Here is a 15,815-nt window from a genome sequence, read left to right as displayed (position 1 = left end):
GTGGGATTCCTCCCTGACCAGGTGATGGGCTACTGGAGCCTGGTTATGGCCAATGTGACCTCTGGAAAATATGTGTCATGGCAATTTTGCAAAATATGATGTGTCTGAGCAGCAATTTCCTTCAAGAAGTCTATGTGTGGGGAAGGATGGAGATCACAGGCTGCCCTTCAAGACTTAAGGAGAAAATCTTATCACTTAGTGTTCTCATTAGCCTAACCTCACCTGGCACATATATCCTGCCTCAGCGAGTCCCAAAGTCCTGCTTCAGCAGAATCAAAGAACTACAGACAATTAAACCTGAAAAGGGCCTTGGAGAACATGGAATCCTCATTTAACAGATGGGGAAACTGAGGCTGAAGATCAGAACCCAGCTTCTTTTCATGTTTGAGAGAAGATTTTATGAGAAGTAGATAGGAGTGCTTTCTGATTCCCATAAGATCTGACAGATCATGAAGAAATGCATCTCTTTGTACCTTGGAAGGGTGGAAGTCTGTGAATATTGAATGCTTTCACATACTGTCAGATGCACTTGCAGTATTGGCTGGTTCTGCTTAGCTGTTGTGCTTTGCTTTAAGGATATAGTAAAAGGGGAAATCATTATGAAAATGAATTTTCTGTCTGAAGAGACATCAACAAAGTCAAATGTAAAAAAGACCTCATCCATCATATTCTGTCTTTTTGGTTGGCAGACCCAAGTTCTCCTATTCTACTTGCTGGTCAACGAACAGCTATCCTGCAGGGCTGTGTCAGATCCCTCCACGTTCAGCATCTGCTCTCTTCCTCTCGGGCAGGCACAGCTTTCTCCAGCCCTGTAGACGTAAGTAAAGAACCTATATTTATTTTAGAAATGAGAGGGTGCTGTCAGGATGTTGGGGCAGATAAAATGAGTAGACTTAAGACCCCCATCTGGGCTCCAAAGCAGAGATCCCACTGGACTGGGCATGCTGGCTGAATCACTGAACCTGGTTTCTCATGGCCTTTGTTTCTCCTCTTGTGAAAAGTTAAGGTTGTTCTGGGTGCTCTCTAAGGTCCCTTCTAGCTTTGATCTTCTATACTCTGATAATAACTTGTATAGCCAACATTAATTTAAAAGAAACACTTCATAGATTGCAAAGCATTTAATACACATGATCTCACTTTCAGGGCTTAGACCAGCCCTTGTGATTTAGCTATTCTGGTCATCATGCCCATTTTGCAGGGGAGGAGACTGAGGCCTACCTGCCATCACATAGTTGAGAAGTATAAGAGTGGGAGTCAAACCTAGGGCCCTCCTCACTCCAGGTCCAGTGATCTTTCCACTTTACTATTCAGGGGATAGATGCTGGGACTAAGACCCCTTCTTGAGGTCTCTGATTTTTAAGGTATTTTCCAGCTTTGATATTCCATGTTCTGTGTTCTAAGCTCCTTCTCAACTATGACATTCTATCTAGGTTCTAATGTCCCTCCTAGCTCCTTCATTATGTATCCTGTATTCTTTGGTCTTTTTAGCTTGAGCCCTCAGTTCTAGGGTGTTTCTTTCCCCCTCTCCGGGCCATGGCTTCTGACCTCTGGAATAATAGTAGCTCATATTCCAATATCGCTTAGAATCTTAGTTCTGGAAGGGGCTTCAGAGCCCATCTAATCCACCCCTCCCCCCATTGAGGAAAACTGAGGGGAAAACTGAGGCCCATCCAGCAACCACACAGCTGCCAGGTGCTCTTTATGTGGTTCCGACCCAGGCCCTGTGCCTCTGCATCCAGCACTTTCCACTGACCCGCCCATTTTGTTGATGAAGCTTCATTTGGTCCTCACTCTATGTCTAGGGGCCATTATTACACCGAGTTTACAGTTGGAGGGATTGAAGTTGAGAGTTTTCCATGGACAGGTGGCTGATAACTGCCTGAGGCTGGGAATGCTGACTCCAAAGTCAATGACCTGGCCATTATGCCCCAAGGCCACGTGGAATCTTCAGATACACTGATTCCATTTCTGTGTGTGACTGGCATTTAATGCAGGACCAGAAACCAGAGAACATTAGAATATTAGAGCTCAAAGTGGCAATCTATGATTCTTGGAACCTAGAACTTAAGAATATTAGAGAGGGCAGAAGAAACTCTGAGTCCCTGGAGTCCAGATGCCTCGTTTGGCTCATCAAAAACTGAGGCCAGAGAAATGAAGAAATGCTCCCCTTGTCTCTTTCACAGCTTAATCAGACAAAGGCGGCTTTGGAAGCTCTTGTCCTTTCTCCATTTCATTCCTCTCCCCCTCCTCCATGCCTACTATCTTCTTTCTTCCTTTTTCCTCCTCAGATTTCATTTTCTCTTCCTCCTGTCTGTGTTCCCTGTGGTTATTTGAGGGCCCGAGGAGAGCAGAGAATGTGTCTATTGGTCATGTCCTTGCTGGGCCTTCCCATGATGCAGTTCATTCTCTGGGTGGAGATCTGGGGCAAAAACAATGGAATTCGTTTTGTTTTGTTAGGCTTTGTTTGTCTGCCCTGTGGAGGTGAGGCAGAATCTCCCAGAAGCTCCTAAGTGTAACTCTCAGGGCCGTGAAACAATGCTTCTTTAGAAAGATCACAATATCACACGATTGCCAAAATTGAGTTTGTAGACCACCAGCACCCCCAGATTCTTTTCCGATGAATGGATCCCTAGTCATATCTCCCCCAGAGGGGAGGGTAAAGTTGATTTTTTTGACTGAAGTATAGAATGTTGTAGGTAGAATTATTCAGTTTCCTCCTATGAGATTATCCTTGGTGATCCAGCCTGTCAAGAACTTTGGAGAACTTGACTCGATTGTCTTTCAATGTGTTAATTATCTCCCTTTCACTTTGGGTATGGCTGATAATTTGATAATCACGACAAATGCGCCTTTGTTTGATAAAACTGTTGTCAAGCAAAGCAAGGGGACCAAGATTCCTAGAGTCAGAGACTGAAACTTTATCAGCAGCAGCATCATTAGTGATAATAATAAGAACATTAATATAGCATCTGTTCTGGTCAGACGCTACCCAGATAGTATCACATTTCATGTCCACAACAACTCTGGAGGTAGGTACTATTATTATTCCCATTTTACAGTTCTGAAACTGAGTCAAATAGAGGTTAAGTGATTTGCTCAGGGTCATACAGCTAGTAAGAATCAGATTTAATCTCAGATCTCCTTGACCAGTGCTTCACCTAGGTTGTTTTTGCTTCTTCTACCCTTTAGAGATGGATAGAATTGAACATAAGCTCCATGACCTAGCTGCCTCAACTTCCCTCCAAGTTGAAACTGAATCTAGTGTCTTCTTTTCATACCCAATCAGTTTAATATAATGCTTGGAAGAGATCTCATGGATCCTGTAATGTACTGAATAGTATTTTTTCCAATTACACGTGAAGGTAGTTTTCAACATTCACTTTTATAAGATTTGGAGTTTCCAATTTTTCTCCTTCCTTCCCTCACCTCTCCCCCTCCCCAAGACAGCAAACAATCTGATAATAGGTTATACATGTACAATCGTATTAAACATATTTCCGTATTAGTCACTGATCATGTAATGTAAACCACACCTAAAGCATTCCACCCTATAACACATGAGATGATGGTCATTCAGCTCTCCCTGAAGACCTTCAGGACTAGGAAGGGAACCCATCATCTCCTAAGGCATCCCATTCTCCTTTGGAAGAGTTTGAATTATTCGATATGTAGTCTTGACATTTCAATTTTGAGAGCTGATGATTCTTTTTTTTTGCACCCACTGAAATCTCTCCTCAAATTTAGAGTAAATGTCAGATTATTTCCCATGTTGCTCTGTCACAGACTCTAAGAGGGTGTAGCTACTTCCCCTTCAAGGTTCCCCTCATTCTCACTATGGCAAACGGTTTCTTCTTGTTGGTAAGAATCAGATCAAAAATAGCACTTCCTCCTTCAGTCTGTTCCTCCTTAGGACAAGTTAAAAAACAAAGAAGAGGCAGCTAGCTGCTCTACCTTGAGGAGAGAGCTCAGGGAAATGCCAAGACAAGTGAAGCCTCCCATCCCTGCTGTGCTAGCACCCTGGCTTTGTGATCAGTTTCCCAAACGATGTATCTACTTCTTCTCTCTGCCTAGGTGGTCTGTAGAAATTCTCAAAACAAAATTGCTCCTCTTCCTACCTTTGTTTCCCTTCCCTGAAATATCCCCTGGCATGCTTTCCCTCTCGGATTTCTGGATTCCATCACAGCAGAAGGTCTCTGGCTGGATGAATATCGCTCTACTTGTCCCATGTTACTTATCCTGTCCTTTAGTGTGAGGTATCCCTTCCAAAGCCTTATTGAAATCATGTATGTCATCACGTAGTAACATAGTAGGCTGATGAAGAAGGCTGTGTCTCTTTGCATTATATTCTTCCTTTCGTCTTGCTCCCAACTCATATTTAGGGCAGTCCTATTTAGACATTTTGAGACATGGGTTTTCTTGCTTACTCCTTTTTTGGATTTCATTTCTTATGAATTTTTGAACATCATTCCTCCTTTCCTTCTCCTTATGCTGTGGCTCCTCTCTGTGGTATTTGGCTTAGTATGTGGACCTAGGGAGTTGTCTCTCTCCCCCATCTTTTTCAGCTTAAATCCCCTTTGATTTGATTTTCACAACAGCAGCCAGTGCATTCTTACCGGCCCCTGTCTTGCGTGCTCTGCGTCTCGCCAACAACCTGTCATCCCTACGTTTCAAGACACTGTCCAGAGATCCAAATGCTATGGTCAGACGCCATCTTTCTAGCCAGCTGCTTGCTTCCCCAAGCTGCCTCACTCACCCAAAATCATTTCTGTGGTTCTATCACCAGGAGGAAAATGCCACCTGTACACCTAAGACATTCATTTCCTTGATCCTTTACAGTCCTTCCTAGATTCCTTGGAATAACCCCACAGAGCTCTAGGATATCAGAGTTGGAAGGGACCTTGGTGACCATCCAGTTCAGATCACATTTGAAAAGGATTCACCATTGCTCTATGGCCAATAATCAGGTGGTCAGCTTCATTGTGCATGAGGACCCTGAGGAGGGGGAACATGCAGCCTCCCAGGGCAACCCATTCCTCTTTCTAACAAGCTCTGTGAGGAGGTTATTTTCCTTTTAAATGCAGCCTCAAATTATCTCTTTACAATTTCAGCCTATTGCCTCTGGCTGTGCCCAATATATGTATGTGAGTTGGACTGGAGAATGGCCCTGGAGGAGCCTTTGACCTCTTGAGTTCTTTATTTCTGAGTGACCTAATTGTTCTAGCATACTCCAGTCCTTCCAATGCCAGGAGATACGAATCGTCACATCACTCTCCATCAGTCTTTACCTCTTCTCTTCCTTGGTTCCTTTCACTGATTTGCTTATGCCCTCGATTCTGATCCTGCTACAATGGCCATTCTCTATGTTATCGATATCCTTTCTAAACTTATCACCTATAACCTTCTCAGCATGGTGGCATCATCCTATTTGATAAAGATGCCAAGAATGCCTTTATGCAGATCATTGCTAAAAATGTTATGTAGCACAAGAACAAGCTCAGATCCTTCGTTAGGGACACTCACTCCGCATAGATCTTCTGCGTGATGGCAGTACCGAAATGTCTTCTGTTTGAAGTTTGGCCATTCTTCCATGACTGTATCTGCTGAACTGCACAATGAAGTCACCTAACATGTATTAAGCACCTGCTGTGTGCCATGAAGGACAGCTAGGTGGCACAGTGAATGGAGCACCAGGTCTGGAGTTAGAAAGACTCTTCTTCAGGAGTTTAAATCCAGTGTTAGACATTTACTAGCTGTGTGTCCCTGGACAAGTCACTTAACCCTGTGTGCCTCCATTTCCTCATCTGTAAAATGAGCTGGAGAAGGACATGGCAAACCACTCCAGGATCTTTGCCAAGTAACCCCCAATGGGATCACAAATAACAAAAATAAATGTGCCAGAAACTGTACTAAGCCTAGGGATACAACAAAAGTCAAAAAAGTCTCTGCTTTGAAGCAGCTCACAGTTGAATGAGAGAGATAACATGCACGCAGATATAGACAGGATGGATTGCAAGCAGTCTCAAAAGGGAGATGGGATTTCGCTGAGACTTGGTAGAAGCCAGAAGATGAAAATGGGAAAGGATGGAGTTGTAGGCAAGGGGGAAAGCTAGGGGAAATGCTCCAAAGTGGGAGAAGGAACACCATGTTCCTGGAACAGTATCAGTGGATCGAGGAATAGAGGGTAGGGTGGAAAAAGCCTAGAAACACAGCAGAGGACCATGAAGGGCTTTTAATGCCAAACAGAGCATTTATCTTTGCTTCTGGGGTCAATGGGGAGCCACTGCAGTTTATGGAGTAGGGGGAACATGGTTGGACCTACGCTTCAGGAATGTCAGAGTACCAGACACCTGAGAGGAAGAGGGAATGGAAGAGACTTGAGGCAAGAAGACCAATAAGGAAGCTCTTACAAGCTCTAGACAAGAAGTAATAGCCTATACCAATGTGGTGCTGAGTGAAAAAGGACATGTTCAAAATGTGTTGTAGAGGGAAAATAACCATAAGCTTTCACAGCCACTTGTTCATGCAATGAGAGTGAGAGTGAGGAGTCAGTTCTTTCTCTGAGGATGCCTCATCCTCAGCAGAAATGAGGAAATTCCAAAGGGATAAGTTTGGAGCAGAGCAGAGGAGAGATGAGTTTTAGTTTGGATGTGTTCACCTTAAGATGCCTTGGCAGGTCACATCATGTCAGCAAACATCTATTAAGTGTCTGTTATGTTCCAGGTGCTGTGCCAAGTTGTGGGGATAAAAAGAAAAGGGAAGAGGGAATGTCTATGGGGCATCCACTTAAAAATATCCAATATATATTTGGTGATATGGGAATGGGACCCAGAAGAGAGACTGAGGTATATAGATCAGAGAGTCATCATGGGAGCTGGTGAGGTCGCTAGATGAGAAAGAGGCAATGCCTTGGTTGTACCCACCATTACTGGGTGTCATCTGGATGGAGACCCAGCAAAGGGGACAGAGAAGGAGCAGTCAAAAAGACAGGAGGAAAACCAGGAGAGAAGGCATCTCACAAACCTAGAGAGAAGAGAGCATGGCAAAGAAGTGGGTACTCAGCAGTGCCAACGGCTTTAGAGTGGTCAGGAAGGATGAGGATTGAGAAAAGGACGTTCAGGTGGTCAATTAAGAGATCACCTGGTATCTACAGAGAGAAAAATGGGATGGAAGAGTGAGGTTGAAAGCCAGACCGCAGAGTGAGAAGAGCAGGAGAAGCTGGGGCACTGACTTGATGGTCTTGATGTGGAAGAGCCTTCCATGGATGCAGGGTTAATGGCCTGTTTGTAAGGTGTAGTCTTTGGGAGCTGCCCAGGCCACTGAAAGGTCTTATGACTTACCCAAGGTCACACAATTAGTACATGTCAGAGGCCAGACTACCCCAGGTATCCTCCAGCCCACTGTCCAGCACTCCATATTTCTCCCCACAGTCATGTTCCTCTTCATCCTCAGCATTGCTACTACACTTTTTAAAAATAATTTTCTTGATCTCTTTTATTTTAGTTCACCTGTATCCCCCAATGTGTCTCTCCCACTTATCAGAGTAATCCCTTATAACAGAAAGAAAAAATGTTAAGCATAACAATGTAATACAGCAAAAAGTTTGACATTGTATGCCACACTCTGTATCCATAGTTCTCTGCCTCAGAAAAGAAGCACTAGGCTGCTTTCTCAAGTCTCTTCACCAGGGCCATTATTTTAGTTCACAGGTAGAGAAAAATGGTTGAGCTTGTGAATTCATCTATAGAAGTTAGAACGTCTACTGAGGAAACTCCTTTTACTCCAATTTGAGCAGCACCTTCCCTGCTCCTTCTGTCTGAAATAGTTCCCTCCAACTCTCAAGGGAAATGACTTATCCAGGATCACACAGCCAATACTTGTCAGAGGCCAGACTTGAGCCATCTTTCTGGCTCTAAGGCACACTACCTCTCATTAAAAAAGTCAAAGATAATATCACTATTATTTATTATTAATAATAACCTCATTATTGTTTTATATAACAATGTCGCTACTCTCATCCATAACAACGTTATTGTCACTACTGCTAATAGCACTGACAGCACTGCTGATGAAAGGAGCAAAAATATTTTTAACAAAAGCAATGAGATAACGTGTATAAAGCTTCCATGTCAGAGCAAAAGTACAGTACGAATTCTGGGGAGTGTGCTGCGCCAGAACATGAGAGACGTTGCAGCTTCAGGATGCTCCAGGTTTCCATCCCAAGCCCTGGCATCCTGCTTTAGGCTTTTGCCTTGGCTTGTGTTGTGTGACCGTCTCCAGGAGGGGCCACCAGAAATCTCAGCTCCCTCCATCTTTCCTCCTATGCTCAAACCCCACTCACTGCGATGCCCCCCAAGGCTGTTCTACAGAAGCCCTCCCTAGCCTGTCTATCAGTCTGTATGCAGGGAGCACTCTGGAGCCCATCCTTTGGGTTTCTGGGGTACAGTGACCAGCGTAGCTCCCAGGAGGCCAACACCAGTCCCCGTGCTGACCCTGTGCATGACCTGGGCCAGTCCTTTGTGCCCAGATCCTGGTTTGCCAAGACTCTGAAGTCAAGCATCCACAGAGCTCCAGGACACTCTGAAGAACCCTGGCCCTTGGGATGCTCCCAATCCCCTCATGAAGAGCTTTGTTCCTGCCTCCCACTTCTGTGTACAGTGGTGTAACCAAGCATCGCGCAGCTCTCTGGGTCTTGTCTGCCTCCTAGATTTGGGCTTCATGAGGTCATGGTCTTAGAACTGGTGATTCCCACCTTTCATTTTACAGAGAAGTAAATTCATGAAATTCAAGAGGGGAAGTGACTTACCCAGGGTTAGCCCCCATCACCAAGCATTTTTTGGGTACCTGCTGTGTGCCATGCACTGCGCCAACTTTGGGGGATACAGAGGCAGACATAAAGAGCCCCTGACCTCAAGGAGCTTCCATTTTATCCTGGGGAATGGTATGTAGCAGACTTAGAATTCAGTCCCTGCCCCTGGACCTCCATTGTCGTGGAAGGCTGTACTGTAGAGATCTCGACTGGGGGCTTCCCCTTGTCAGCACCTAGACCAGTACTCTGGATGCAGAGGGATGTATTGATCAGCTTTGTAATTGTGCAGTTCATAGTTCTCGACTTCAAGGTGTTTACACTCTGATGATATGGTGATTCTTTGTTGTTCCAGTTCTTGTACTGGCCTTTTAGTTCCATTTGCCTGGGCAGCAGGAAAGAGAGAACTTTTCTCTTCTTGGAGTGATGAGGCTCCTACTTCTTCTTTAGGCAGGGAGATCTCCAAGGAAGGCAGAAGAGACGGCTCTGCCTAATGCTCAAGCTGTCCTGGGGCCTGTCCTGGGCCTGGGGGGCTCTGCTGACAGCTTTGTTCCTATCAGTCTGGATGGGTGACTGTAACTCATAGGAAATTATACTTCCAGGTAAGAAGTGACCTAGTGAGGTGTGATCAGCCTCTCCTCATCTCCCCATGCATCTTCGAGTGCCAGCTGGCACACCATCCAATATCGGGCGCTCTCCATATTCAATACCCTTCAGCTCATAGTAATGGGCATTTAGATTGATATTTGAATAGCACTTGTGGGCTTACTAAGGAAACACGAGTCCTCAGTTGTTCCAGACAAGCCCTGAAGGCCATCAGCAGTACAAGTCTGGGTGTCCACATTTTACAGATATGGAAACTGGGGGCCCAGAGCTAATCAGTCAACACCCATTATGTTGAAGTCACACTAGTTAGATAGGAAATTAGTGTCAGAGGTGAGATCAAAGCCAAGTGTCTCCTGTCTCTAAGGAGAATGCCCTTTCCATGGTTCTACACTCTGTGTCGTGGCATGGAGTCTCTCCAAGGCCAGACCCAATGGGTCCTGCCACCTTCAGTGATTCACATACAGGTTCCACAGTGGCCTGCAGCTAAGGGCCCACCACAGACTCTGGGCCACTGGGCCAGTCAGGAGAGGAGGGGAGGGCTGCCTAACATTACAGGCTGTCCTGTTCTGATGAAATTCCATATCTTTGGGGAGCACTGACAAGTTTATGAAAAAGAAGGCTCATTATCTCTTTCTCCTTCCCATCAGTATTTGCAGTAACAGTGACAAGAACAGCTTGATGTTCACATAACTAGCATTTTTATGTACAAAGCACTTTACAAATACCATCTGATCCTCACAGCAGCCCCGGAAGGTCGGTGCTATCAGCCTCATTTTACAGCTGAGGAAACTGAGGTAGCAGTGACTCACACAGGGCCACACAGATTTTAAGTGTCTAAGACTGGATTTGAACTTAGCTTACTTCCTAACTCCTAGTTTACATGTTCTTTACAAAGTGTCGCCCTACAAATCTTACGATGATAGGAATTCTTGTATTGTTTCTTTAAAAAAAAAATTTGTCTCTTTTGTTCTCATAGCAAACACATTCCCCACTGTATATCTATCTTCTCCCACCCTTTCCAAAGAATCATCCTTAATAATAAAGGATAAAAAAGTGTGGGAAATAGCTCAGCCAAATCAACCAACATATTGGAAAACTCTGATGTATTTAGGGTCTAGCATCCATAGTCCCCCACCTCTGCTAAAAGAGAAGTAGAGTGGCCTTGTTGTATGGTATCTCTTCTCTGGAGGTTATTCAGCTTGGCTATTAGGATGCTGAAGCATTCTGTTTCAATGTCCTTGGTCCTTCTTTCCATTCACCTTTCCATAGCCATGCTTAGTGATGCATGAGTTATTATACACATTGTGAGAACCATAACACAGCTCACTAGAAGCTGAAATTGCCCAAGTGACTTATAAGCCTATGTTCTCATTGGTCATCATAGTTCATTGGGCACCATGAGTTCTGAAGATAAATGTATAGTTGGGCTCCATGATGGCCATGTACCTCTGGCAGCCCTACCCTGGATGTGCCCAGGCTGGTTACAAACAATCTGGATCTTGCACTCTGAGGCAGCTTAAATGGAAGAGTCCATTCAGGGCTTAGGCACATCTACTTGTGACTTCCTCCTTGCTCAGCGCACAGGATTGGTTCTGTTCATTGAGCTTCAAAGTGTTGGAAAATGGCAGCACAGGGATGATTTGGGGACAAGGGCAAGGGTAGAAACAGTGACAAGAAGTTTCAGAGAAGTGAATTTAGACCTGATGGCTAATTCTAAGAGTGAGAGCTGTCCCAAGGGGGAATAGACTGTCTCAAGAAGTGGAGGGCTTTCCCACACTGGAGGTTTTCAGTTTAATTCAATTCAATCAACATTTATTAAGCACCTACTGTGTGGCAGTCAGTGGGGGAAGGGAGGGGAAGACCATCAGGGACAACGGGTACATATGAACAAAAATACAAAGTATAGAGAAAGTAACTTTTAGATGTAAAGCCTGAAGGGTCTGGAAGGGTCAGGACAGGCTTTCTTTAGGGGTCATTAACTTGATGTCCATACATTTTTTAAAAGTATTTTGATAACATTTAATAGCAGTGGGTTCCTGTGTAATCCTTATTCTGTTTTGTGCTTTTCAAATACTTCTTCTGAGAAGGGCATCACCCGACTGCTAAAGAGACCCAAGATGAAGCAGGCTGAGAACATCTGCTCTGGGAGGGGGTACTGAAGCTGAGATTAGAAGACAGCTGTAGATTCTCTATGGATACAGAGGTTGTGTAGTGAATAGAGGGTCAGGCCTGGAGTTGGGGAGACCTGAGATCTGGCCTAAGATGCTTCCTAGCTGTGTGACCCTGAGTAAGTCCCTTCACCCTGTTTGCCTCAGTTTCCTCATCTGTAAAATGAGCAGGAGAGGGAAATGGCCAACAACTTCAGTATCATTGCCAGAAAAGCCCCAAATGGAGGCACAGAAAGTTGAACATGACTAAAATGACTCAGCAGTAATAGATTCTCTGACACATAGGTGAGGGTGGAAAGGAGGGGGGATGCATTCTAGGCATAAGGAACAGCCTGTGAAAGCTAGGAGGCCATTTTCCCCCTGGAGTGAATCAAGATCATATCCTTAGCTATGGAGGGGCTGAGTTGCTGTCGATAGATGTCCTAGGCTCCTGACATCATGGATCTGAGGTCTAGGCAGAAATCTCCCCTCATTTCTCCAATTCTCAGCAATGCTGAGGAAGTATACACATGACATATAAGCAGAATCTTTTTAAATAGCAAGGAACAGAGGGATTTTCCTCATTGCTCCAAGGCACAGTTCCTCCTTAGACAAGACCCAAAGACCAATGGATGACTCATACCCCAGTTGGAATCCTGTGGTTACCAGGGCTCTTCAGACTGGTCCAACCAGCATCTGTTTGTTCTTGTAATGGACTGCTATCCTTTGGTATCAGTTCTCCCTCTCTCTACCAAGACCATCCTCCCTGCTCTGATGTCTTCTCCCCTAAACCTTTGCCTCTGCATCAAGGTTACCTCAGACACGGTAATGGTGGGAAGAGAGCTGGAAGAAGGAAGGCGCAGACATGGTGACTTGAGTCCAACTGAGGAAAGACTCTGTGACTGCCTAAACGTCCCACCCTAGCTCTGTGCCTACATGGTGAGGTGTACACTGGTGGGGCATTCTGTGTTCTGAGAACCTTCAAAGTTCTGACATCCTTTGTTCTAAGTGCCCTCCCGCCGCTGTGTTCTATGCTTCTGCAGTCTGTGGGAAAGGGAGCAACATCTGGAAGGACCACAGAGGCTCAGGACCTGGGGTTCCTGGGGACCTCTGGAGGCTACCTACAAGCCCAGTGGACAGCAAAGGGTCGGGGAGCACAGCCTGAGAACATGTCCTCCAAGAGCACTGGTTTTCTCTGGCCAGATTGTCTGGATAAACTTTGTCAGTTTGCTTCGTGTGATGGTGAGCCTGGCTTATCGCTGTGAGCAGAGAGATTCCTGGGTGGCTCATGTGTCTGCTGTCTCTGCACACCTGACTTTCTGCTCAGGAGTCTTTGTGGAAATGCTGACCATCTGGGAGGAATCCAGGGCTTTGGAGAAATCTGGAATGTCAGCTTACTTTAGGGTCCCAGTAAGCCTTAAAATGAATGAATGCCTGAGACACAAGCTGCAGGAATTCACTAGGAAAAGTGGGAGGTGGGATTTCGTACCAAACTGAGCTGAAACAGACTCTAGACATCATCCTATTCTGCTGCCTCATTTTACCATGAGAGATATTGCATCTTCGAGGGCTGTGCTGGACTTGGAGTCTAAGAGACTGGCTTCAAATCCTGTCCCCAATGTTTGCTTACTGCCTGGGCAAATGTCTCAACCTTTCTGAGTCTGTTTCTTCATTTGTAAAATGGGGATAATCATCAAGTCTACCTCATCACTCTGTTGTGAGGATCATGTGAGATAATGTATGGCAGGTGTGTGTTTGTCCTTCGTTGCCAAAGAAGACCATGCCACCAGAGAAATGATGACATGACTTGTACTTGACTTTGTGTTGAGTGAGGGAGGGCTGTGCAGGTCACCAGCCTCACTTCTCCTCCAGAGCCATCTGAATCCAGTGACCAGATATTCATCAGGATGACCAGAATAAGTCAGTTGGGGTTAAGTGACTTGCCCAAGGTCACACAGCTAGTGTCAAGTATCTGAGGTGAGATTTGAACTCAGGTCCTCCTCAAATTCTGCACTGGTGCTCTATCTACTGCACCACCTGGCTTTCTAACTAGAAAAGCATTTGTAGAAACATGGATTTTGTGACAATAATAATGATGATTCTATCAACAGCTAATAATAGGTCATCAACGTTCTTAGGGTGGTAGGATTTTGAGCAGGTAGGAACCTTAGAGGGCGTCTCATTCAACCCTCCCATTTTACAGAGTTGAAGCTGGGGAGCAGGAAGAGGAGAAGAACTGTCCGGAGGAGTCTGCAGAAATAGCCCGGTCCCATACTCAGTTTTTCAGCCATTATCTCGGCTTGGGAAGTTGGTGCCTTTCCCTCCCTGGCCCCCTGAACATCCCCCCTCAGCATAAGGGCACCCCTGAGCCTCTGCAGGTTGGAGGCCGGGGAGCCACTGAAAGTAGACCCTTCCTATGCAGCCCCCAAGGACCCTGAGAGGGAGTCATTGTCGCTGTAGCTCAGCAGCCCCACGTTGGGTGTTTCGTGTTGGTTACTGAGGCCCCTTAGTGGCCACAGCCCCAAACTGCAGCCCTGAAACTTGAAAAGACTGGCCTTGGGTGGCAAAGCCTCCAGGGAGAGAGAAGTGAGGGTCTGGCACTCGACTTGTCCGCAGTAGCCGTGGACGTGGATGCCCCTATGTCCTCTGCTTGAGGCAGATGTTTACTCGCATCATTTTAGGGACATTAGAAAATATCAGGGAGAGACAGGATGGGGGAGAGGGAGAGAGACCCACACAGAAAGAGACAACGACAGAAAGAGACACAAGGAGGGAGAGAGACAGAGATAGAGATTCCCAAAGAGAGCAGCACCCCGGGAGACATACGAAGGGAGCAAAATGGGGACCAGAAGAGCTACAGACAGAGAGAGAGTGAGGGGGCAAATAGCGGAGGACTGGAGTTGGGGAAAGAGACACATAGAGAGACAGAGAGAGGGGGAGAACTAGGCGAGGGAGACGTGACAGACCCTGCAAGAAAGAGGGTGAGGAAACAGGCACATGCACAGGCACTAGAAGGGTTGTTTTATAAAAGAATAAGGACCAGGTCAAGATCCCTGATCATGGTGATGATCACATTGTGGCAATAATTAATAATAATAATAACTAATATTTATAGGACTTTAAGGTTTACAAAGTGCTTTACAAATACTATCCAATTTTATCCTTGCAACAACTCTGGGGGATAAAAAGGTATTATGAGGTAGACAGATTGGCTAAGTGAATTGTTCACAACCACCCAGCTAGCAAGTATCTGAGACAGGATTTGAACCCACATCTTCCTGACCCAGGCCCAGCTCTCTGTGCCCTGTAGTGCCCCCTCACTACTCAATACCCTGGACTTGGAAGCAGAAGGCCAAGATTGGAGTCCTGTCCCACCCACTTGCTTATTTGCTGCGTGACCTAAGTTACCATCCCTCTCTGATCCGTGCCTCAATCCCCTACCAAACAGGGTAGCTTTTGTCAGCCTCTTCCCTCCAGAGGCCAGAGGGTTGGGCTCAATTCACTGCTCGTGGGGACTATGATGGTTCTTGATCTCCTGACCTCAGAACTGTGCTTGGTAAACACGGATGTGCCATGAAAACAGCTGTGGGCATGTCTTTGGCCCTTTGAGATTTACAAGCACTTTTCTCCAAAGTCTGTGGTGTGATTCATAGAGCAGCCACCATATTAATAGATGTGCAAAGTGCTCTTATAATTACTGACTCCCTGAGGCAGCAGGGCAGGGGGGAGTGGGGCAGGGACCCTGGAGAGTGCAGCAGACATTTTCAGGAGGCCACAACTATCTTCATAATACTAAGATGCTTTGATTTCTAATATGGCAAATAGCAAGAGATAAAACCCATGTAAAGGACCCCACAAAAAAACAACTATTTTAGCAAGCCTCAAAAATTCTTAAGGATGTAAAGGGATCCTGAGACTAAAAAGTCTGGAGATTGCCACCCTGAGGCATCAGATACTGATATAGCCTCATATTACTAATAGTTCCCAGATCTCTGGAGGGTGGAGGGCCCTCAGCTAATCTCAAGTCTTCACTTACAGATGAGTAAACTGAGGCCCAGCGAGAGGTAGTTACATACCTGAAGTCATGTTTCTGGTATAGGTAGGATCAAATTCAAGTCTTCCATTAGCCCAGGCATGGCAAGGATCATTATTCCCATTTTCTGGACAAGAAGAAGGAGGTTCAAAGAGTGTATGAGCAACTTCCCCTCACAGGCTTTGTGGTGGACAAAGGGCCTGCTTTCTTGAAGGTCCCAGATCTA

General features: G+C 45.6%; 1 protein-coding gene and 1 long non-coding RNA gene across 3 annotated transcripts in view; one reads left to right on the top strand and one right to left on the bottom strand.

Moving 5' to 3' along the window:
• Positions 1-645: 645 nt before the first annotated feature.
• Positions 646-12,510, bottom strand: LOC140526812 (uncharacterized). The gene is made up of 2 exons (XR_011974551.1): positions 12,372-12,510; positions 646-809 (listed from the first exon to the last, which is right to left on the bottom strand). It is a non-coding gene; the product is annotated as an uncharacterized lncRNA (long non-coding RNA).
• CYRIA (CYFIP related Rac1 interactor A) overlaps positions 690-15,815 on the top strand; it is a 54,650-nt gene continuing 39,524 nt past the window's right edge. Inside the window, exons 1-2 of one of the 2 annotated variants that reach the window (XM_072643288.1) lie at positions 722-817; positions 9,254-9,405. The gene's annotated coding sequence lies outside the window, so the exon portion shown is untranslated. Of the gene's footprint in view, positions 818-9,253; positions 9,406-15,815 lie in introns of both variants that reach the window. The other variant, XM_072643211.1, reaches the window with a different exon arrangement.

This window comes from Notamacropus eugenii, chromosome 1 (genome assembly GCF_028372415.1).
Source record: "Notamacropus eugenii isolate mMacEug1 chromosome 1, mMacEug1.pri_v2, whole genome shotgun sequence".
Lineage (NCBI taxonomy): Eukaryota > Metazoa > Chordata > Mammalia > Diprotodontia > Macropodidae > Notamacropus > Notamacropus eugenii.
The sequence above is the reverse complement of the archived record's forward strand: the minus strand, read 5'-3'. Positions and strand labels throughout refer to the sequence as shown.